The 26529-nt window shown below is 38.7% G+C and overlaps 1 long non-coding RNA gene across 1 annotated transcript; it reads left to right on the forward strand.

Moving 5' to 3' along the window:
* Nucleotides 1-12567: 12567 nt before the first annotated feature.
* Nucleotides 12568-14290, forward strand: LOC128281793 (uncharacterized). Its single transcript, XR_008272064.1, has 3 exons — nt 12568-12605; nt 13367-13452; nt 14271-14290. It is a non-coding gene; the product is annotated as an uncharacterized LOC128281793 (long non-coding RNA).
* The last annotated feature ends 12239 nt before the right edge of the window (nt 14291-26529 follow it).

A 26529-nucleotide genomic window follows, 5' to 3' on the forward strand; every position in this document is an offset into this window, starting at 1 on the left:
AAAAAATGTTCATCCTTTTTTTCATCTCTTTTGGCCGAAATTCTCTAAGGAAGGAGGAAGGAGTTTTTGCTTCATGTTTGGTTTGGAAGAGGATTAGGAGGAGATTTGGCCATAATTGCATCTAGATTAAGGTCTGTTTGAGGTTGTGCCATGAGATTCATGCATGTTCTTGGTTGCTAGCTTGAGTTCTAATTAGTCCATGGTTCAAAACTTTACTATATCATGGGGATGATATTCGGCCAAGGTAGATTTTGTGTTAATGCCATTGCATGCTAAATATGAAGCTTGTTAATGATACATGTGATGGGGGATTGATGACTCTTGGATTTTCTTTTAGCATTTTTGAGTAAGACATTAAGTTTTGGAATTGATGGAATGGAGAGTATGCTTAAGTTGTGTTATGAACAACTATGTGTTAAATCGAGGTTTGCTAAGCTAGCTATTAAGGTGAAGTGCAATGTTAGTGATTGATTAATAGTGTATATAAATGTATGCATATTCGACCATCAAATTAAGAGCATAGGTGATGATGAGTCTATGCTTTGTACATTCGGCCATATATATACATATATGCATGTGTGATTGGATTATTGATAGTAGGGCTATAGCATATGGTTATGAGCTGAATAGCTAAGAGCATGAGGTAGCAAGATAAAAATTTTACCATGCCGTTCCGTATGTCATAAAATCATTAAAATGTGAATATCAATATGTGTAGCAAAGCGGTTGAATGAGTTAATTTATTTGTTTAAGCTCAAGATCCTAAAGGAGAGCGTCCAACAAGGGAAATCGAAGGTCATCGAGTAGCCGACTTGGAATTATTTTACACCACACAAGGTAGGTCACTAAGCATATATTTTGTATTGATTTAAATAGACATAATGTCTATGTAATTATGCCGAAAGGAATGATAAATTTATATACATGTATGTATGTGGTGATGAAAGTATTGAATAAAAAGAAAAGAGGTGAGATGCATCGAGTTGTTGATTTCGGCACTAAGTGTGCGGGTATAAACATTTGTGATCATGAGCATGGCACTAAGTGTGCGGGTTTAAAATTTGTACAGCACTAAGTGTGCGAGTTTGATCATATAGCACTAAGTGTGCGAGTTGATTATATAGCACTAAGTGTGCGGACTCACTATATGCTTTTGAATCACTATTGACACTGAGTGTGCGACATTATTGAGTTGATCACGGACAGCGGATCGGGTAAGTACCTTGAGTTCATGGCTAATAGGCGCTGTGTTTATATTTGGAGTTGAGCTTGGTAAGTTTTGAACCTATGTGACAATTCAAATTGAAGTCACGTACATAAGAATTATCGTGGAATAAGTGAAAGGTCATGTAGATGTATGATTGTAACGAAAATAAAATGGTGTATAAAAATGCCTCAAATATCCTATTGATTAGTATATGGAATGTGAATGTGTAACTTGGTATGAGATTGAATCGAAAGGTCTAAGGAACTATGGTATAGTTCGGTTTGAATGGAGTAATTAGCCTCGTTCCATTTTGTTTCCTCTTGTGATAATGTTATTAATGGTTGGTAGTGCATTGCTTATGACTTACTGAGTTATATACTCATTCGGTGTTTGCTTATCACCTATTTTAGGTTTCTTGGACTTGACTTTTTGCGTATTCGGGACCATCATCGAAGTCATCACACTGGCTAACAACTTTTGGTATTTTCTTCGTAGTTGGTCTAGGAGTACATTTCGGCATGTATAGGCTATTATGCTTTGTTGAAATTGGTATGTAAACTTTTAGCCATGCGAAAATGGCGTAAATGTTCTGTTGGAATTGGTTTTGTGATGTTTGGACACAAGTTATGGTTATAATTTGAGACATGCATGATGAATTATTAGTTAAATCAAGGAAAAGTCATGAAATAGGCATAGTTTGTTTTAGTAACAGATACTGACAGCAGCAGTGGTGTGGATGTGAAAAATCACTAAAAATAGTAGGAATGGAATTAAATAGTGAATAAATTATGTAAATGAGCCTTGATGAATCTAATTTCATATGGAAGAAACGAAACGGTCATATGAGTTGTATCCTAAGAGATATTTAGGTATTCGTGAAACAGGGCCAGAACAGTTTCTGGATTCCCTGTTCCGACTTTGGAAATTCATTATAAATTAACCAGAGATAATTAGGAGTCATTCCATATATTTATAGATTCCTCTTTGAGTCTAGTTTCTATAGAAACAAACGACATCAGTATTGAAGCCCTGCACAGGGAGATATTCAAGTTGTAACGCACGAAGGTCAGTGTAGTCGACCCCTGTAACATGGGAGACTTTAACTAATAAACTGTACTAATTGGCTTGACCAAAAATTCTAGAAAAAAATCTGTAGATGGACATATGAGTATAGTTTCAGGAAAAAATTATGAAACTGATTTTCGAGTTTTGAAACTCCAGATATGATTTTTAAGGCGACAGTGATGCAATAACCAGCTTGTCTGGAAATTTTTTTTATGGACTGTGAAAACAATTAAGTTAAGTCTGTGTGCACCTTGTATTCGACTCCGGTATCGGATTCGGGTACGGGGTGTTACAATTTTATTGGTATCAGAGCTATGGTTTAGTCGGTTCTAGGACTACCATAGCACGTATGAGTCTAGCTATACATGCCCTAATGTTAATGTTTAAATGTGTGATGACTTCTGACGGTTAAAATTTTTGTTTTGATTAGTAAATGGATCCCGGTGTAGAGAGAACCTTGGTGGATGACGTTGAAAGTGTAGCGGCTGCTCTGCGCAAGGGTCATTGCTGTTGAACCTCGGTCATCTGCGAATAATCAAGGTGAGGGGCTAAACAAGCCTTCTTTACCATGATGAATGAGTGGGTCGCATAATATGCCCGAACCAATCCGGCTGTCCAAAAATTCCAATTTGAATAATCCACCCCAAGAGCCCGTAATGCCATCGATTCTTCGATCCTGTGAGGCTGAGTAAGCCACCAGTAGACTTGATTAGGAAGCGGGGCTGAGGAGTTCAAGGCCATAGTTCTTGATGATGTCGAAAAGGCCGAGTTACGGCTTGATAACACCATTCGGTGTTTGATGAATCATGCACACCCGATGAGTGTCTAAAGTGTGCTATATCCTTGTTCCGAGACTCGACTTACTATTGGTGGAGGACTTTGATTTCCATAGTCCCAAACGAACGAGTTACTTGGGATTTCTTTCAAATAGAATTTCGAAAGAAATATATTAGTCAACGGTTCATCTATCAAAAGCGTAAGGAATTCTTGGAACTCAAGCAAGGCCGTATGACGGTATCTGAATATGAACATGAGTTCGTAATACTCAGTCGGTATGCCCGGGAGTGTGTGCTGATGAGGTTGCTATGTGCAAGAGATTTGAAGAAGGATTGAATGAAGATTTAAAGCTACTAGTGGGTATTTTGGAGATAAAAGAATTTGTACCACTAGTTGAACGAGCCTGCAAGGCGGAGGAACTTGGAAAGGAGAAGAAGAAGGCTGAATTTGAAGCTAGAGACTATCGCAAAAGATCGACGGGTAAAGCTCCATTCTCGGTTGTAAAGAAGTTCAGGGAGGACACTAATAAATCGAGGACGACTGCGGGAATTTCCATTAGAGCACGACCATCGACGGACTCCCGAGCTACTTCGGTAGCTAGTGTGGGCAATAACCGTCAAGAGAAACCTGAATGCCCCCAATGTGGGAGAAGACACATAGGTGAATGTTGGGGTAAGTCTACCAACAGGGCCTGTTACGGATGCGGTTCGAAGGACCACTTCATTAGAGATTGCACGGAGCTTGATGAGAAGAATAGGATGCAAGGTGCAAGACCTAGTGGAATGACAGCTAGAGGTAGACCACCGAGAATTTTAGGAGGTAGGGGTGGTAGTCAGAGAGGGGCCTCTGATACGGCTGTTCGGTCCGAGACCCGTACTCCTGCTAGAGCATATGCCATTCGCGCACGAGAGGAGGCATCCTCCCCTGATGTTATCACTGGTACTTTCACTCTCTTTGATACTAGTGTGATTGCGTTGATTGACCCTGGCTCTACTCATTCATATGTATGTGAAACCTTAGCATCCAGTAAGACTCTACCTGTTGAGTCTACTGAGTTCGTAATTCGAGTGTCAAATCCCTTGGGTCAATATGCGCTTGTTGACAAAGTGTGTAATAGATGCCCTCTAATGATCCGAGAATCCTGTTTTCTGGCTGATTTGATGCTTTTACCATTTGATGAATTTGATGTTATTCTTGGTATGGACTGGTTGACCGTATATGACGCAGTGGTGAGTTGCAAAAGAAAAACCATTGATTTAAGGTGCGCAAATAACGAGATAATCCGAGTTGAGTCTACGGACTTAATGGGGTTGCCAGCTGTAATATCATCAATGTTGGCTCAGAAATATGTAAGAAAGGGGTGCGAAGCATACCTTGCGTATGTACTTGATGACAAAGAGTTAGAAAAGAAACCCGAATCTGTGCCGGTAGTTTGTGAATACCCGGACGTTTTTCCCGAAGAATTACCGGGTTTACCACCTGTTCGGGAGGTAGAGTTTGGTATTGAGCTTGTACCTGGGACTACGCCGATTTCGATAGCTCCATACCGTATGGCACCAACCGAGTTAAAAGAGTTGAAAGCTCAGTTGCAAGAATTGATGGATAGAGGTTTCGCTCGACCAAGTTTCTCACCCTGGGGTGCACTAGTATTGTTTGTGAAAAAGGATGGAACCATGAGGTTGTGCATCGACTATCGTCAGCTGAATAAGGTGACAATAAAGAATAAATATCCGTTACCGCGTACTGATGATTTGTTTGATCAACTAAAGGGAGCCTCGGTGTTTTCAAAGATAGATCCGAGATCGGGTTATTATCGATTCTTGATTCGAGATTCGGATATACCCAAAACGCTTTCAAAGCGAGATCGACCACTCTGAGTTCTTAGTTATGCCGTTTGGGCTCACTAATGCCCTACGGTATTTATGGATTTGATGAATCGGATCTTGAGACGATTTGGACGGTTCGTAGTTGTGTTCATTGATGACATCTTGGTCTATTCAAGAGATGAGACCGAACATCTTTGAGCACCGAGATTAGTGTTGCAAATTTTACGGGATAAGCGGTTATATGCTAAGGTCGATAAGTGTGAGTTCGGTTAAGGAGGTTAGCTTCTTGGGTCATGTGGTATCTCGCATCGGGTATTCGAGTCGACCGAGCAAAATTTCAGCCATACTCAACTGGAAGCCTCAGAAATATTCTTGAGGTTCGAGCTTTTGGGACTTGCGGTTACTACCGACGGTTTGTGAAAGGTTTCTCGATGATAGCCACACACATGACAAAGCTACTTCAAAAAGATGTTAAGTTCGAATAGACGGAAAAATGTCAGAAAAGTTTTGATCAACTGAAAACTTATTTGACGGAAGCTCCAATTTTAGTACAGCCCGAATCAGGCAAAGAGTTTGTCATCTATAGTGACGCCTTCCTACTTGGGTTAGGTTGCGTATTGATGCAAGAAGGTCGAGTTGTGGCCTATGCGTCGAGACAATTAAAGCCACATGAGAAAAATTATCCGACCCATGATCTCAAACTAGCTGCCATCGTATTCGCTTTGAAAATATGGCGACACTACCTATTTGGGGAGAAGTGCCATGTGTATTCGGATCACAAAAGTCTCAAATATTTGATGACTCAAAGGAACTTGAATCTGCGACAAAGACGTTGGCTCGAGTTGTTGAAAGATTATGAGCTTGTCATTGACTATCACCCGGGAAAGGCTAATGTGGTTGCGGATGCCTTAAGTCGTAAATCACTGTTTGCCTTGTGAGCGATGAATGTACACTTGTCTGTTCTATTCGACAATGTACTAGCGGCGGAATTAAAGGCCAAACCCTTGTTGATTCGTCAAATTCGTGAAGCTCAGAAAGTCGATGATGAATTGGTTGCAAAACGGGCTGAATGTGTTCGAATATGGAATCGAGTTTCAAGTTGATGATGACGATTGTTTGAGGTTCGAAATCGTTTGTGTGTTCCAAGAAATTCGAACTCATTTCGATGATTACGAGCGAAGCTCATTGTAGCCGAATGTCAATTCACCCGGGAGTACGAAGATGTACAACGATTTGAAATGTCGGTTTGGTGGCATGGTATGAAACGAGACATCTCCGACTTTGTTTGAGATGTTTAATATGTCAACAAGTGAAAGCGGAACATCAAGTGCCTTGAGGTTACTTGACCGATCATGATACCCGAGTGGAAATGGGATCGAGTCACAATGGATTTTGTGTCCGGACTGCCATTGTCAGCAAGTAAGAAGGATGCGATTTGGGTTATTGTTGATAGACTGACTAAGTCGGCTCACTTTATCCCCGTGCGTACGAATTTTTCATTGGATATACTAGATGAATTGTATGTTTCTCAGATTGTGAGATTACACGGGGTACCGATTTCTATTGTGTCGGATAGAGATCCGAGATTCACCTCACGATTTTGGAAGAAATTGCAAGAAGCTTTGGGTACCAAGTTGCATTTTAGCACCGCTTTTCATCCACAAACCGACGGCCAATCCGAGCGGATAATTCAGATACTTGAGGATATGTTGAGATGTTGCATCCTCGAGTTTAGTGGTTCATGGGAGCGGTATTTACCTTTGATTGAATTTGCATACAACAATAGTTTTTAGTCAAGTATTAATATGGCACCTTACGAGGCTTTGTACGGTCGAAAATGCCGTACGCCATTGTTTTGGACCGAACTTGGTGAAAGTAAAATTTTCGGAATGGACTTGATTAAAGATGCTGAACAGAAAGTAAAAGTCATCCGTGAAAGTCTAAAGGCAGCCGCAGATCGTCAGAAATCGTACGCGGATCTGAAACGAAAAGACATTGAGTTTCAGGTGGGGGATAAAGTGTTTCTTAAAGTTTCGCCTTGGAAAAAGATACTCAGATTTGGCCGTAAAGGCAAATTGAGTCCGAGGTTCATCGGACCATATGAAGTATCCGAACTAGTCGGTCCATTTGCGTATCGATTGATTTTGCCCCCTGAACTTGAAAAGATTCACGACGTCTTTCATGTTTCGATGCTTCGACGTTATAGATCTGATCCGTCGCACATAATTAGTCCATCAGAGGTTGAAATTCAAGCCGATATGAGTTATGAAGAAGAACCGATTCATATCCTAGCCCGTGAAGTGAAGGAGTTGCGAAACAAAGGGTTCCATTAGTAAAAGTGTTATGGCTCAAACACGGGATGGAAGAAGCTACTTGGGAACCCGAGAATTCTAAAAAAGAGCGATACCCAAACCTATTTACCGGTAAGATTTTCGGGGACGAAAATTTATTAAGTGGGGGAGAGTTGTGACAGCCCAAAATTGACCCTAGTCGGGAAGTGGTTTTGGGACCGCTAAACCGAGTCACCGAAATGTTTGAACGTAGTATTTATTGTCTAAAATATGTGATTATGAATGTGTGAAAGTTTTAAGTTTCGATTTAGTAAATTTCATGTGAATTTAGTCAATAGGACTTGTGTGACACTTTTGAAATGTGATAGGCTAATCTATAAGGATCTAATAGTGCATGTAATCAAAAAGGAGGGCTTGCATGTCAAATTTCCCTAAATCCAAGCCTAGTGGCCGGCCATGACAAAGAAATATGGGCAAAACATGTCATAGACATGTTTTGTTGGTGCATCATGGTTGGAAAAAAAAAAGAAAAAGATGAAAAAAAAAGGGATTATGATGAAAACAAAGAAAAAAAAATGTTCATCCTTTTTTTCATCTCTTTTGGCCGAAATTCTCTAAGGAAGGAGGAAGGAGTTTTTGCTTCATGTTTGGTTTGGAAGAGGATTAGGAGGAGATTTGGCCATACTTGCATCTAGATTAAGGTATGTTTGAGGTTGTGCCATGAGATTCATGCATGTTCTTAGTTGCTAGCTTGAGTTCTAATTAAAATCCATGGTTCAAAACTTTGCTATATCATGGGGATGATATTCGGCCAAGGTAGATTTTGTGTTAATGCCATTGCATGCTAAATATGAAGCTTGTTAATGATACATGTGATGGGGGATTGATGACTCTTGGATTTTCTTTTAGCATTTTTGAGTAAGACATTAAGTTTTGGAATTGATGGAATGGAGGGTATGCTTAAGTTGTGTTATGAACAACTATGTGTTAAATCAAGGTTTGCTAAGCTAGCTATTAAGGTGAAGTGCAATGTTAGTGATTGATTAATAGTGTATATACATGTATGCATATTCGGCCATCAAATTAAGAGCATAGGTTTTGATGAGTCTATGCTTTGTACATTGGGCCATATATATACATATATGCATGTGTGATTGGATTATTGATAGTAGGGCTATAGCATATGGTTATGAGCCGAATAGCTAAGAGCATGAGGTAGCAAGATAAAAATTTTACCATGCCGTTCCGTATGTCATAAAATCATTAAAATGTGAATATCAATATGTGTAGCAAAGCGGTTGAATGAGTTAATTTATTTGTTTAAGCTCAAGATCCTAAAGGAGAGGCGTCCAATAAGGGGAAATCGAAGGTCATCGAGTAGCCGACTTGGAATTATTTTACACCACACAAGGTAGGTCACTAAGCATATATTTTGTATTGATTTAAATAGACATAATGTCTATGTAATTATGCCGAAAGGAATGATAAATTTATATACATGTATGTATGTGGTGATGAAAGTATTGAATGAAAAGAAAAGAGGTGAGATGCATCGAGTTGTTGATTTCGGCACTAAGTGTGCGGGTATAAACATTTGTGATCATGAGAATGGCACTAAGTGTGTGGGTTTAAAATTTGTACAGCACTAAGTGTGCGAGTTTGATCATATAGCACTAAGTGTGCGAGTTGATTATATAGCACTAAGTGTGCGGACTCACTATAAGCTTTTGAATCACTATTGGCACTGAGTGTGCGACATTATTGAGTTGATCACGGACAGCGGATCGGGTAAGTACCTTGAGTTCATGGCTAATAGGCGCTATGTTTATATTTGGAGTTGAGCTTGGTAAGTTTTGAACCTATGTGACAATTCAAATTGAAGTCACGTACATAAGAATTATCGTGGAATAAGTGAAAAGTCATGTAGATGTATGATTGTAACGAAAACAAAATGGTGTATAAAAATGCCTCAAATATCCTATTGATTAGTATATGGAATGTGAATGTGTAACTTGGTATGAGATTGAATCGAAAGGTCTAAGGAACTATGGTATAGTTCGGTTTGAATGGAGTAATTAGCCTCGTTCCATTTTGTTTCCTCTTGTGATAATGTTATTAATGGTTGGTAGTGCATTGCTTATGACTTCTTGAGTTATATACTCATTCGGTGTTTGCTTGTCACCTATTTTAGGTTTCTTGGACTCGACTTTTTGCGTATTCGGGACCGTCATCGAAGTCATCACACCGCTAACAACTTTTGGTATTTTCTTCGTAGTTGGTCTAGGAGTACATTTCGCATGTATAGGCTATTATGCTTTGTTGAAATTGGTATGTAAACTTTTAGCCATGCGAAAATGGCGTAAATGTTCAGTTGGAATTGGTTTTGTGATGTTTGGACACAAGTCATGGTTATAATTTGAGACATGCATGATGAATTATTAGTTAAATCAAGGAAAAGTCATGAAATAGGCATAGTTTGTTTTAGTAACAGATGCTGACAGCAGCAGTGGTGTGGATGTGAAAAATCACTAAAAATATCAGGAATGGAATTAAATAGTGAATAAATTATATAAATGAGCCTTGATGAATCTAATTTCACATGGAAGAAACGAAACGGTCATATGAGTTCTATCCTAAGAGATATTTAGGTATTCGTGAAACAGGGCCAGAACGGTTTCTGGATTCCCTGTTCCGACTTTTGAAATTCATTATAAATTAACCAGAGATAATTAGGAGTCATTCCATATATGTGTAGATTCCTATTTGAGTCTAGTTTCTATAGAAACAAACGTTATCAGTATTGACGCCCTGCATAGGGAGATATTCAAGTTGTAACGCACGAAGGTCAGTGTAGTCGACCCCTGTAACATGGGAGACTTTAACTAATAAACTGTACTAATTGGCTTGACCAAATATTGTAGAAAAAAATATGTAGATGGACATTTGAGTCTAGTTTCAGGGAAAAATTACAAAACTGATTTTCGAGTTTTGAAACTCCAGATATGATTTTTAAGGCGACAGTGATGCAGTAACCAGCTTGTCTGGAAATTTTTTTATGGACTGTGAAAACAATTAAGTTAAGTCTGTGTGCACCTTATATTCAACTCCGGTAACGGATTCGGGTACGGGGTGTTACAGGTTCGGCTAGGCTTGGGAATCGAAGAAATTGAATCTATTTCAATTTAAGAGCCTAGGGACCAAAGTGTAAAAATGTCAAAGTTTAGGGGTAAAAATGTAATTTTACCCTAATGTAATTTTAGAATTGAATTGAGTAATGTGAATAATAAATGAGTTAAATTTGCTATTATAGATCAAGAGAAATGATGTTCAGACCTAGATCGGGGGAAAAACAAAGTGTTTAACAATTAGGTCCCATTTCTACTATTTTTGCACCGAGCTAAGTTCGTATGTAAATAATGCATCGTTTTAAATATGTTTTAAATGATTTATTATTGTATGAATTGTGATTGACCCTTGGACATATTCGACAAAGTTTTGAGAAGCGTGAAATCCCGGTTGAACCTTAAGAATAGATAGGATACAAATGCCATGACATTAGGGTTACTAAGACTACGTGTAAGACCATATCTGGGATATGGCATCAGTATAAGACTTTGTGTAAGACCATATTTGGGATATGGCATCGATATGGGACTTCTTGTAAGACCATTGATGGGCTATTGGCATCGATACGAGATTACATGTAAGACGATATCTAGGATATGGCATTGGTATGGTACTGTGTGTACGAGACTCCCGAGTATCCTTTAGTATTCCAACTGGTTCAATGGGTAATTTAATGAGTATGTCAAAGGTGAAATGCATGCAAATCCAATTCAAGATGACTCAGGTATGTACGTAAAACTCATACAAAATGAGCTCATTATCTGATAAACCCTCGATAAGGTTATGATTGAGTAAGTTATGATTATAAGATCTTAATAACATTTATGCCAATTATCATCATGTTAATTGCAAGTTAAATGTATGGTTATGATGCCTATTATTTGCATAGGAACTTACTAGCTTTAAAGCTTACTTCCTTTTCTTTTCCCTTGTATTATAGTGTCACCAAGCTAGCTCGGCGATCAGACACTATCGGAGATCCACTCACACTATCAACAGATTATTTTGGATACCAATGAATTTGAAATTTCGAGTTATGGCATGTATAGGGACTTGGTCATTTTGTTATGTGTCACAATTGATTTGGCCAAATGTATCGGATTTTGTTGGTTGATAATTAATTTCTTAAATGTCCATCGGAATTGGCTAATATTGGTTTAAGTATATATGCATATGATGATGTTTTCATGGATGTAGAAATTTACATGGTTTAGGTTGATGAGTATGTGATGTTTGTATGTGGTAAATGGCAACATGTGAATAATGTACGAATGTCTTGATTGTGGCTGAATTGGTTGAATGTAATTGCTTGGATTGGTGTTATGTTTTGTTGTGTAGTGTGTGCATAATAGGGTGGCAGAATAGCTTGGTAAATAGCCTTGTTTTTGTCCATACACGTAGACACACGGCTTGCCCCATGGGCGTGTGTTCTGGCCGTGTGTCCCCTGCACCTTAATTGTTGCAAGACAGAATGCTCAGAATTGAGCACGCGGGTAGAGACATGGGCATGTGTCTCAATCGTGCGGATGACACGGCATCAAGTACGGGCATGTGCCCTAGACGTGTGAAGTCTGCACCTATTTTATGAAAAATTATGAAAATTAAATCGACGACACGGCCTAGCACACGGGTATGTGACTTGGCCATGTGTCTTCAATTTGTTCTTGGGTGACAAATAGAGAGTTACACTGTGACAGCCCTAAATTGACCCTAGTCGGAAAGTGGTTTCGGGACCACTAAACCGAGTCATAAAAATAATTAATTGTTATATTCTATGCTTACTATGTGTGTGCATGCATATGTGGAAGTTTCATTCTCTAATTTTACCAATTTTATGAGAAATTATTAAATAGGGATCAATGTAAAACATGGTGAAATATGATATGCTAATTTTAAATGGCTTATTAGTGCATGTTAACACAAGGGTGGAGTTGCATGTCAAATAACCCATTTCCTAAGGTTAGTGGCTGGCCATGACATGATGATGGGCAAAGAAAACATGTCCTAGACATGTTGGCCTAGTGCATTATGGAAGGAAAATAAAGAAATGAAAAAAAAAGGAAAATGATGAAAAAAAAAGAGTGTGGATGCCCCCCCTTGTTGCCGTGAGTTGAGGAAAAAGAAAGGAGAAAAATTTTGTTGTTCATCCTTTCTCATTTTGTTACAATTGCCATGACTTGAGAAGAAGAAAAAAAAGTGTCCATTCTCTCATTTTTCTTTGCATGGCCGAATGTACTAGGAAGAAAGGGGGGGGGGAGCTTGAGAAAATCAGCCATGGGAGCTTACTAGACTAAGGTGTTTTGATACAAGAAGGTATGTTTTATGCCACTCTTGAAAATGCATGCATAGTTTGGAGGATTGGTTCAAATTTTTCCTTGAATCTTGGATCGAAACTAAGTTGTTAGGTGAGTTAAATTTCGCCAAGAATGTTGTATTTCCTAATTAGTGTTTTGATGTTGTTGTGATGAAAGCATGGAGATGAGTGAGTTGAATGTTTAACAAAAGGAGATTTTTGTGCCATTGAGTTCTTGTTGTTATGTGTGTATGTGCATGAGTATTCGGCCATGCTATAAAATTTATGTTGCAAAATGGTTTAATGCTTAATGTGATATATAATAGTACTTGTGAATGAGCTTGAGAGCACCTAAATTATTAGTTGGAAGTGCCGAATGTAGTCTTGGATGAATTTTAAAGAACAAAGAAATTTTAGGTGACTAGAGGTCAAGGACATTCGACCAAAGGCTTGTGTGCTAGCAAAATTTGGCCTAGATGGGGTAAATGTTAAGTGTTAAATGCAATGGAAATGCTAGATTAATGTTGCACATTCGGATATAGTTAGGCATGTGATCTCATTTAGACGATTAGACATAAAAAGGGTGGTAATGAGGCTGAAAATTGTTGAATGGCTAGTTGGGTAATGAATGTAGCATTCAGCCATATGGGGTAAAATGGGTCAAATGTTCGTGAAATAAAACTTTGTGAATTGATGAATTAATGATGATAGTATTGTTGATGTCATGTATATATGTATAAATATTTGGCAAGACGGTTAAAATAGTTAATTTATTGATTAGCTCAAGAAGCTAGAGGGGGAGAATCAAGCAAAAGCAAAGGAAAGAACATCGAATAGCCGAGTTGGAACCATTTTACCCAACACAAGGTAAGTCATTAAGCATATATTTGGCATTGTTTTAAATGATCATAATATCTATGCAATTGTGTTTAATGAGATGATATGTAAATGAAAATGTATGTGTATGGAATGATGACATTGTTGAATGTAAAAGAAATAGTGAAATGTGTAGAAAGTTTGCTTTCGGCACTAAGTGTCTTGAACAATACGTGTGTACGGTGACGAGATTGGCACTAAGTGTGCATGCTGGAAATATATGGCACTAAGTGTGCATGCTGGAAATATATGGCACTAAGTGTGCATGCTGGAAATATACTGACCTTTGGGTGTGCGAGCTCGAAGGGTATGGCACTATGTGTGCGGGCTTAAATCACATGGCACTAAGTGTGCGAAATCGAGTATTAAGCACTGTGTGTGTGCTCTATATATATATATCTCCGATCGAACAATTATATGGAGGGTGTGTCTTCATCGAGTTGAGTATGGACAGCGGAAAGAGTAAGTACCTTGAGTTCGTGGCTAATAGATACTATGTTCATGCTCGGAGTTGAGTCGGTAAGTTTTAAATCTATGTGATTATTTCAATTGCATGATTGTTGCGAAATGAAATGATGTATGGAAATTGCTTCAAATATCCTATTGAATAGTATATGAAATGTAAATGTATGACTTGGTATGAGATTGATCCGAAGGTCTAAGGAACTATGGTATAGTTCGGTATGGTGGAACAATGGGCCTTGTTTCATTATTTCATTTTATGATAATTTTAGTAACGGATGGTTGTGAAATGCTTATGACTTACTGAGTTATAAACTCACTCGGTGTTTTCTTGTCACCCATTTTAGGTCTCTTGGACTCATATCGTTTATGCGTTCTCGGAACCGTCGTTGAAGTCATCACACCGGCTGGAAATCTTTTGGTATTGTCTTCGTAGTTGAGCTAGGAGAACATTTGGCATGTATAGGCTATTTTGTTTGTTGAATCTCGGGTTGTAAACTTTAAGCCATGCGAAGATGGCCTATGTGGTCGGTTGAGTGTGAATCTAAAACCTATAGGCACGAGCCTTAGAAACCTTAATTTTGATAAGGTGGCCATAGTTTGTATTATGTATGATGAAATAGTTGGCCATGGAAGAATTATGAAATAGTCATTGTTTGCTTTAGTACCAGATGCTGCCAGCAGCAGTGAGGTGAGATGGAAAAATCACTAAAAATAGTAGAAGTAGAATTAAATAGTGAATAAATTATGAAATTGAACCTTGATGAATCTATTTTCATATGGACGAAACGAAACGACCGTATGAGCTGTATTTTAAGAGATATTCAGGTTTTCATGAAACAAGGCCAGAACAGTTTCTGGATCCCCTGCTCCGACTTGGAAAATTTACTATAAATTATCCAGAAACAATTAGAAGTCATGCCTTATATGCATAGATTCCCTTTGAGTCTAGTTTCATTAGAAACAAACGGCATGAGCATTAGAGCTCTGTACGAGATGATATCCAGGTCGTAATGCGTAAAGGTCAGTGTAGTCGAACCCTGAAACAGGGGTGACTTTAACTAATAAACTGTACCAATTGACCCGACCAAAAATTCTAGAAATAAATCCATGGATGGATATATGAGTCTAGTTTCAGGAAAAATTGACGGAACTCATTTTCGAGTTCTGGAACTCGAGATATGATTTTAAGGTGACAGTGACGCAGTTAACTAGCCTGCCTGGAACAGAAAAAGGAAAACAAAAAAAAAAAATTCCAAGAGAGGAATAAGTAAAGTAAGCCCGGTAACACCTCGTGGTCAAATCCGGTGACGGTCACGGGTTTGGGGTGTTACATTTAATTGGTATCAGAGCTATGGTTTAGTCGGTTTTAGGACTACCATAGCGCGTGTGAGTCTAGCTATACATGCCAAATCGTTAGTGCTTAATAATGTGATGACTTCTGACGGTTGAAATTTTGTTTTGATTAGCAATGGAACCCGGGGTAGAGAGACCCTTGGCGGATGACGTTGAAAGTGTAGCGGCTGCTCCTACGCAAGGGACACCGCCTGTTGAGCCTCGGTCATCCGCGAATAATCAAAATGAAGGGCGAAACAAGCCTTCTTCACCATGATGAATGAGTGGGTCGCGCAATATGCCCGAACCAATCCGGCTGTCCAACCATTCCCGAATTTAAATAATCCACCCCAAGAGCCCGTAATGCCATCGATTCATGATCCTGTGAGGCTGAGTAAACCACCGTGGACTTGATTAGGAAGCGTGGGGGAGTTTAAGGCCATAGTTACCGATAATGCCGAAAGGGCCGAAGTTACGCTTGATAACACCATTAGAGTGTTTGATGAACTGCATGCACACCGATGAATGTCTTAAGTGTGCTATATCTTTGTTAAGAGACTCACCTACTATTGGTGGAGGACCTTGATTTCCATAGTCCCAAAGGAACAAGTTACTTGGGATTTCTTTCAAACGAATTTCGGAAGAAATATATTAGTCAACGGTTCATCGATCGAAGCGTAAGGAATTTTTGGAGCTCAAGCAAGGCCGTATGACAAGATGTCGAATACGAACATGAGTTCGTAAGACTTAGTCGGTATGCTCGGGAGTGTGTGGCTGATGAGGTTGCTATATGCAAAAGATTTGAAGAAGGATTGAATGAAGATTTAAAGTCGCTAGTGGGTATTTTTGAGATAAAGGATTTCGTAACACTAGTCGAACAAGCACTCAAAAGGCGGAAGAACTTGGAAAGGAGAAGAAGAAGGCTGAATTTGAAGCAAGAGATTATCGTAAAAGATCGTGAGTAAAGCTCGTTCTCGACCGTAAAGAAATTCGTGGAGGACACTAGTAAGTCGAGGGCGTCGGGAATTTCCATCGAGCCCAACCATCGACGGACTCAGAGCTCTGCAGTAGCTAGTGTGGGCAATAATCGTCAAGAGAAACCCGAATGCCCCCAATGTGGAAGACGACACCTAGGTGAATGTTGGGGTAAGTCATTAATAGGGCTCATATGGATGCGGTTCGAGGACCACTTCATTAGAGATTGCACGGAGCTAGATGAGAGGAATAAGACGCAAGGTGCAAGACCTAGTGGAACGACGGTGGAGGTAGGCCCCGAGAATTTCTGGAGGTAGGGGTGGTAATCGAGAGGAACCTCTAATACGGTGTCCGATCCGAGACCCGTGCTCTGCTAGAGCATATGCCATCCGCGCACGAGAGGAGGCATCCTCCCCGACGTTATCACCGGTACTTTTACTCTGTGATACTAGTGTGATTGCATTGATTGACCCGGCTCTACTCATTCGTATGTATGTGAAACCTTAGCATCCAAGAAGACTCTACTGTTGAGTCTCTCGAGTTCGTAATTCGGTGTCAAACCCTTTGGGTCAATACGTGCTCGTTGATAAAGTGTGCAAGAGATGCCCCTAATAATTCGAGAATCTGTTTCCGCCGATCTAATGCTTCTACCATTTGATGAATTGATGTTATTCTTGGTATGGATTGGCTGACCGTACATGATGCGTTGGTGGATTGCAAAAGGAAAACCATTGATTTGAGGAGTGTAAATAACGAGGTAGTCCGAGTCGAGTCTCTTGATTCAAAAGGAGTGCCGTGATAATATCTTCTATGACCGCTCGGAGGTATGTGAAAAGGGTGTGAAACATACCTTGCGTATTTGTTTGAAAGTAAAGAGACGGAAAGGAAACTCGAATCGGTACCAAAGTGGTTTGTGAGTATTCGATATTTTTCTTGAGGAGTTACCGGATTGCCATGGTTCGAGAAGTGGAATTGACATCGAAGTTGTACACGGTACTACGCCGATTTCAATAGCCTCGTATCGTATGGCATTAACGGAATTAAAGGAATTGAAGGTTCAATTGCAAGAATTGACGGATAGAGGTTTCGCTCGATCGAGTTTTTCTCCATGGGCGCACCAAAGATTGTTTGTGAAGAAGAAGGATGGAACTATGAGATTGTGCATCGACTATCGTCGGTTGAATAAAGTGACGATAAAGAATAAATATCCGTTGCCACGAATTGACGATTTGTTTGATCAATTAAAGGGAGCCTCGGTGTTTTCAAAGATAGATTTGAGGTCGGTACTATCGGTTGAGGGTCCGAGAATCGGACATACCCAAAACCGCTTTTAGAACGAGGTACGGTCACTACTGAATTCTTGGTGATGCCGTTTGGGCTCACTAATGCCCTACGGTATTTATGGATTTAATGAATAGAATTTTCAGGCCATACTTGGATCGGTTCGTAGTTGTATTTATCGATGACATTTTGGTCTATTCGAGAGATGAAACCGAACATCTTGAACACCGAGGCTAGTGTTGCAAATTTTACGAGATAAGCGATTATACGCAAAGTTCAAGAAATGTGAATTTTGGTTGAGAGAGGTTAGCTTTTGGGGCACGTGGTGTCCGCATCGGTGTCAGGGTGGACCCGAACAAAATTTCGCCATAGTCGATTGGAAACCTCCAAGGAATGTTACCGAAGTTAGGAGCTTTTGGGGCTTGCGGATACTATCGACGATTTGTGAAAGGTTTTTCGATGATAGCTATACCAATGACGAAACTACTCCAAAAGATGTTAAGTTCGAGTGTTGAACACTTTGTCAAGAAAGTTTCGATCGACTAAAAACTTGTTTAACCGAGGCCCCATGCTAGTACAGTAGGAGTCCGTAAAGAGTTTGTCATATCAAATGGCGCATCCTTGCTTGGGTTAGGTTGTGTGTTGATGCAAGAAGGTCGAGTTGTGGCTTACGCGTCGAGACAACTAAAGCCGCATGAGAGAAACTATCCGACCCATGACCTTAAACTAGCACCATAGTGTTCGCCTTGAAGATATGGCGGCATTACTTGTTTGGAGAAAGGTGTCATATTTATTCGGACCACAAGAGTCTAAAATATTTGATGACTCGTAGAGATTTAAACACAGGACAAAGACGTTGGCTTGAGTTGTTGAAAGACTATGAACTCATCATTGATTATCACCGGGAAAGGCCAACGTGGTGGCCGATGCTTTAAGTCGCAAGGCACCGCTCTGCTTTTGAGAGCGATGGATGCTCATTTATCTGTTTCACCCGAGGAGGTGCTAGTAGTCGAATTAGAGGCCAAACCGTTATTGATTCATCAAATACTTGAATCTCGGAAGGTCGACGCTGAATTGGTCGCTAAGCGAGCGAATGTGTTTCGGATGAAGAATCGAATTTCAGATTGACGACAATGACCGCTGACGTTCAAGGGTCGATTATGTATTCCAAGGAATTCGAACTTGTTTCGATGATTTTGAGCGAGGCTCACAAGAGTCGAATGTCAATCCATCCGGTAGTACTAAAATGTACAATGACCAAACGCCAATTTTGGTGGCCCGTATGAAACGAGACATTTCGAATTTGTTTCAAGGTGTCGATATGTCAACAAGTGAAAGCGAAACATCAAGTGCCATCGGGATTACTTGACCAATCATGATACCGAATGGAAATGGGATCGAGTGACAATGGATTTTATATCCGGATTACCGTTGTCGGCAAGTAAGAAAGATGCGATTTGGGTCATTGTTGATAGATGACCAAGTCTGCTCATTTTATCCTGTCATACGGATTTTTCGCTCGATAAATTGGCGAATTATACGTCTCCCAAATTGTTCGATTGCATGGGGTACTGTTTCTATCGTGTCGGATAGAGACCCAAGATTTACATCGCGATTTTGGAAGAAATTGCAAGAGGCTTTGGGTACCAAGCGCATTTTAGCACTTGCTTTTCATCCCCAAACCGATGGTCAATCCGAACGGATAATTCAAATCCTTGAGGATATGTTGAGATGTTGCATCCTTGAGTTTAGTGGTTCATGGGAAAGATATTTGCCTTTGATTGAATTCGCTTACAACAATAACTTTCAATCAAGTATTAAGATGGCGCCTTACGAGGCTTTATACGGTCGTAAATGCCGCACCCATTATTCTGATGAACTTACCGAAGGTAAAATCTTGAGGTTGATTTGATTAAGGATGCCGAGCGAAAGTTCGAGTAATTCGTGAAAGTTTGAAGGTCGCCGGATCGCCAAAAGTCGTATCGCGGATTTGAAAAGGAAAGACATTGAATATCGGGTTGGAGACAAGGTATTTCTCAAAGTCTCACCACGGAAGAAGGTGCTTAGATTTGGCCGTAAGGAAAATTGAGTCCGAGGTTCATCGGTCCGTATGAAGTATCCGAACGAGTTGGACCAATGGCGTATCGATTAATGTTACCCCGAGCTTGAAAGGATTCTAACGTTTTCCATGTCTCGATGCTTGACGATATAGGTCGACCCGACACACGTAATTACTCCATCCGAGGTCGAGGTTCACCTAATTTGAGTTATGAAGAAGAGCCGGTTCGCATTCGATGCGCCAAGTAAAAGAGTTGCGCAATAAGAAAATCCCATTAGTGAAGGTGTTGTGGCATAAACACGGAATTGAAGAAGCCACTTGGGAACTTGAGGACTCTATGAGAGAGCGATACCGAGCCTATTTACGGTAAGATTTTCGGACGAAAATTTCTTAAGTGGGGAGAGTTGTGACACCCTAAATTGACCCTAGTCGGAAAGTGGTTTGGGACCACTAAACCGAGTCATAAAAATAATTAATTGTTATATTCTATGCTTACTATGTGTGTGCATGCATATGTGGAAGTTTCATTCTCTAATTTTACCAATTTTATGAGAAATTATTAAATAGGGATCAATGTAAAACATGGTGAAATATGATATGCTAATTTTAAATGGCTTATTAGTGCATGTTAACACAAGGGTGGAGTTGCATGTCAAATAACCCATTTCCTAAGGTTAGTGGCTGGCCATGACATGATGATGGGCAAAGAAAACATGTCCTAGACATGTTGGCCTAGTGCATTATGGAAGGAAAATAAAGAAATGAAAAAAAAGGAAAATGATGAAAAAAAAAGTGTGGATGCCCCCTTGTTGCCGTGAGTTGAGGAAAAAGAAAGGAGAAAAATTTTGTTGTTCATCCTTTCTCATTTTGTTACAATTGCCATGACTTGAGAAGAAGAAAAAAAAAGTGTCCATTCTCTCATTTTTCTTTGCATGGCCGAATGTACTAAGAAGAAAGGGGGAGCTTGAGAAAATCAGCCATGGGAGCTTACTAGACTAAGGTGTTTTGATACAAGAAGGTATGTTTTATGCCACTCTTGAAAATACATGCATAGTTTGGAGGATTGGTTCAAATTTTTCCTTGAATCTTGGATCGAAACTAAGTTGTTAGGTGAGTTAAATTTCGGCCAAGAATGTTGTATTTCCTAATTAGTGTTTTGATGTTGTTGTGATGAAAGCATGGAGATGAGTGAGTTCGAATGTTTAACAAAAAGGAGATTTTTGTGCCATTGAGTTCTTGTTGTTATGTGTGTATGTGCATGAGTATTCGGCCATGCTATAAAATTTATGTTGCAAAATGGTTTAATGCTTAATGTGATATATAATAGTACTTGTGAATGAGCTTGAGAGCACCTAAATTATTAGTTGGAAGTGCCGAATGTAGTCTTGGATGAATTTTAAAGAACAAAGAAATTTTGGGTGACTAGAGGTCAAGGACATTCGCCAAAGGCTTGTGTGCTAGCAAAATTTGGCCTAGATGGGGTAAATGTTAAGTGTTAAATGCAATGGAAATGCTAGATTAATGTTGCACATTCGGATATAGTTAGGCATGTGATCTCATTTAGACGATTAGACATAAAAAGGGTGGTAATGAGGCTGAAAATTGTTGAATGGCTAGTTGGGTAATGAATGTAGCATTCGCCATATGGGGTAAAATGGGTCAAATGTTCGTGAAATAAAACTTTGTGAATTGATGAATTAATGATGATAGTATTGTTGATGTCATGTATATATGTATAAATATTTGGCAAGACGGTTAAACTAGTTAATTTATTGATTAGCTCAAGAAGCTAGAGGGGAGAATCAAGCAAAAGCAAAGGAAAGAACATCGAATAGCGAGTTGGAACCATTTTACCCAACACAAGGTAAGTCATTAAGCATATATTTGGCATTGTTTTAAATGATCATAATATCTATGCAATTGTGTTTAATGAGATGATATGTAAATGAAAATGTATGTGTATGGAATGATGACATTGTTGAATGTAAAAGAAATAGTGAAATGTGTAGAAAGTTTGCTTTCGGCACTAAGTGTCTTGAACAATACGTGTGTACGGTGACTAGATTGGCACTAAGTGTGCATGCTGGAAATATATGGCACTAAGTGTGCATGCTGGAAATATATGGCACTAAGTGTGCATGCTAGAAATATCTGACCTTTGGGTGTGCGAGCTCGAAGGGTATGGCACTATGTGTGCGGGCTTAAATCACATGGCACTAAGTGTGCGAAATCGAGTATTAAGCACTGTGTGTGCGTACTCTATATATATATATCTCCGATCGAACAATTATATGGAGGGTGTGTCTTCATCGAGTTGAGTATGGACAGCGGAAAGAGTAAGTACCTTGAGTTCGTGGCTAATAGATACTATGTTCATGCTCGGAGTTGAGTCGGTAAGTTTTAAATCTATGTGATGATTTCAATTGCATGATTGTTGCGGAAATGAAATGATGTATGGAAATTGCTTCAAATATCCTATTGAATAGTATATGAAATGTAAATGTATGACTTGGTATGAGATTGATCCGAAGGTCTAAGGAACTATGGTATAGTTCGGTATGGTCGGAACAATGGGCCTTGTTTCATTATTTCATTTTATGATAATTTTAGTAACGGATGGTTGTGAAATGCTTATGACTTACTGGGTTATAAACTCACTCGGTGTTTTCTTGTCACCCATTTTAGGTCTCTTGGACTCATATCGTTTATGTGCTCAGAACCGTCGTTGAAGTCATCACACCGGCTGGGAATCTTTTGGTATTGTCTTCGTAGTTGAACTAGGAGAACATTTGGCATGTATAGGCTATTTTGTTTGTTGAATCTCGGGTTGTAAACTTTAAGCCATGCGAAGATGGCCTATGTGGTCGGTTGAGTGTGAATCTAAAACCTATAGGCACGAGCCTTAGAAACCTTAATTTTGATAAGGTGGCCATAGTTTGTATTATGTATGATGAAATAGTTGGCCATGGAAGAATTATGAAATAGTCATTGTTTGCTTTAGTACCAGATGCTGCCAGCAGCAGTGAGGTGAGATGGAAAAATCACTAAAAATAGTAGAAGTAGAATTAAATAGTGAATAAATTATGAAATTGAACCTTGATGAATCTATTTTCATATGGACGAAACGAAACGACCGTATAAGCTGTATTTTAAGAGATATTCAGGTTTTCGCGAAACAAGGCCAGAACAGTTTCTGGATCCCCTGCTCCGACTTGGAAAATTTACTATAAATTATCCAGAAACAATTAGAAGTCATGCCTTATATGCATAGATTCCCCTTTGAGTCTAGTTTCATTAGAAACAAACGGCATGAGCATTAGAGCTCTGTACGAGATGATATCTAGGTCGTAATGCGTAAAGGTCAGTGTAGTCGAACCCTGAAACAGGGGTGACTTTAACTAATAAACTGTACCAATTGGCCCGACCAAAAATTCTAGAAATAAATCCATGGATGGATATATGAGTCTAGTTTCAGGGAAAATTGACGGAACTCATTTTCGAGTTCTGGAACTCGAGATATGATTTTTAAGGTGACAGTGACGCAGTTAACTAGCCTGCCTGGAACAGAAAAAGGAAAACAAAAAAAAAATTTCCAAGAGAGGAATAAGTAAAGTAAGCCCGGTAACACCTCGTGGTCAAATCCGGTGACGGTCACGGGTTTGGGGTGTTACATACACGAGTTATGGATACGGACGTGTGTGACCACACGGCCTACCTACATGGATGTGTCCCAAGCCACACGAGCGTATGGCTCTTAAAACATGAAAAATTTTCTAAGTGCTGTGAAAGTTTCTAAAGTTCTCGGTTTAGTCTCGAACCGCTCCCAATACATGTTATGGGCCTCGTAGGTTTGTTTTAGGGACGATATGAATGTATTTGAAAATTTTTAAATTCGAATGGAAGTTTACATCTCATCTTTTTATGATTGCTTGTGTATAAGTCCGGTAACGCCTCGTACACTATTCCAGCGTTGGATACGAGTAAGGGGTGTTACACGCATAATGTGAGTTTAAGTAAATCCCTATCATAAATACACTAGAGGAAGGACATCTTTGTGGCAATCTATATTAAAGGAAGCCATTATGACGAATTCTGAATGAAAATAGATGCCTTTATGGAAATCTTGTGGAAAGAAATGCCTTTGAGGCAATCTCTATAAAAGAAGCTTTTGTGGCAATCTCTGTTACAAGAAACCTTTGTAGTGATGTCTATTAAAGGAACTCTTTGTGGCGATATTTGTTAAAAGAAGCCTTTATGGAAATATTTGTAAATAAAACCTTTATGGTGATCTCTATTAAAAAAAAAACCTTTGTGGCTATCTCTGAAAAAGGGAACGCCTTCATCGCACAGCCTAAAAGAATGGCCCTTATGGCAACCATCTGCAGGGAATGCCTTTGTGGTAGACCTTGAATGAAAGGAAAGAAATTTTAGGTGATTTTTGAAGGAACAATGTATATGGTATTCTGAAAGAATAATGTGTATGGTGAACTCTGAAAGTAAGGCCCAATATGGAATGTTAAGGCGAATCCTGCATAGTAATATGGTACGAACAGTGAAGCTAGAATGTGCCAGAGTACACGGTGAATCAAGAGTATTCTATTTGTGTGGTCCTTTGAAATAGAAATGATTAAGGATCTAGGTAAGGGCAAAGGAGTACATAGAATGAGGTGTGATATTTATAATTATAATTCCTCGTCGAGTGAAAGGCCTTGTTCAAATGGTTGTAAGTACACATTATAGACCTAGACGTAAGTTGGCTTGGTAATATTACTTAAGAAGATTTATTTGTTGAAAATTGTATGTTTTGGCAAAGTATAAGTCTGTGTTAGAATGGTAACATCCAATATCCAGATTCAGCTAATCTGACTGGGTTTGGGGCATTACATGTTTCATTATTTAGGGACATGACTGTTTAATAGCACCACACAGCCTTAGCCTAGTCACATCATTGTGTGATCCCTAGTTTACCTTTTTACCTATTTTTTGGTAAAAGTTTCAAAATGATCCTGATTTAGTTTCAAACTGGTTTAAGGTCTTTCATAAGCTTGATAGAGACTCGGTTTTGTTTATAATGCATGCTTAATATGGAAGTAACTTGTATATATTGATTTATTGAAAATGTAACACCCTATACCTAGCCCGGTCGTCGAGCCCAAATATTAGGACGCCACACCACTGTCTCACGTCATACACAATATATCTAGACACTTAAAGAAGGAAACATCTTTTACTTTAACATTCACATAGTTTTTTACTGAACATATTTTTATTTATCGATTATACATGTTGAACATACATCAAAAGGTCTAATAATAATAATTAAACATGGATAAGGTCCATTCAGAAAAATCTCAAAACTGACTACGTAGGTATCAATACTAGAACATGGGTATCGATAATTTCCTTGCACAGTATTGATATTGTATGGAAAATCGATACCAAATTAGCATTTTGTTACTTGTCTAAAATCTAAAGTCTCAAAAATTATTGGTATCTTTCGAAAAGTATCGATTATTTTACCGCAAGTATCGATACTCATGACAAGGTATCGATACCAAATTACCATACCGACTTCCTACACATCAAAATATCACAAAGGTATAATTTTTAGAACACGAATATCGATACCTCTACTTCAAAACAGAAAATAACCACATTTTTAAGCATATAAGTCATTCCAAATTGTACCAATTCATCATGCTATCATATCATCATCAAATAAACATAAAAATAGTCATAATAATAGTCTCAAATATCGAAAGTAAGTCCAAGCAATAATAAAGGTAATACGAAACGAATCTCATAAATTTAGGAACAAATAATCTATGGAAGCATCCAAACATCATGGAAAATACTAGAAAAAGTCTTCCACATTGCCTAATTCCCAAAAAAAAAAAACAATAACACTTAAGAAATAACAGAAATGGACTTGCTTGGATCACCCCTCGGAACCACAATGCTCATACTGAAACGCTACTAATCTGTAAGGGCTTAAAAGGAGTGGGTGAGCTTTACAAGGTCAATGAATGCCTAGAACAACTACCATGCAAACAATTCATCAAGCATTAACAAGACAACCATATAGCACAACCTCAACAGTTCCAACTCTAGTGTCATATTATACTTACTTATGCATTATTTACTAGTTCATTTACATGGTAATCATATTCACTTTTAATCATGTATCACATTACACATATAATCACATAACATTTAAGCATATATGACGATACTCATATAACCACATAACATTCAAGCATATATCACAATACTTAAAAACATTTCTATAGATAAATTGGCACTTGAATTATGAAACATAAAAGTAAGCTCTATCATCACTCATTGGATACACGGATCTCCAACACACCACATAGACTCATAGAGTCAAATATGTCCCAAAAGTGAAGCATAAAGCTAACACTCTCCTTATTTCCCGTCACAAGTCCCATTGAATGGAGCCTTGCTCACATTCCCTTATCCCTTAATGCCCAAATCATATAACATATAAGTGAGTACTCACAATCTTATGGCATGCCAACTATATCCAATGGTTTCAAAAATCACAAGGCAAAAATATTTATTATTAAGCACACATATATTACTTGACGATTTATTGCTCACTATTGTTGCATGTTTACATCATAAAAAAATAACTATCACTGTCACTTGCCATGTTTGACATGCCTGCATATGCACTATTCATAATAGTAATCATGAACACATGTCACATGCAATTGCATCTCATCTAAATTCCCATTTCTATAATAACAAAGCACATATTTCACAAGATAAACATGAGTATGAGAAAGCTTGCACTTAGAATTTATAGTAGGAGTTTAGGCTGTAGTTAAATTCCCAAATAACGTATTGAATCATGTTTATAAGCAATTATTCCAAACACCCACAAATTATAGTTTCTCCAAAAAGCCGAAAGCTCAAACTAGATTTTTCATTAT

The sequence above is a fragment of the Gossypium arboreum genome, chromosome 10, assembly GCF_025698485.1.
Source record: "Gossypium arboreum isolate Shixiya-1 chromosome 10, ASM2569848v2, whole genome shotgun sequence".
In the NCBI taxonomy this organism is placed as follows: Eukaryota; Viridiplantae; Streptophyta; class Magnoliopsida; order Malvales; family Malvaceae; genus Gossypium; species Gossypium arboreum.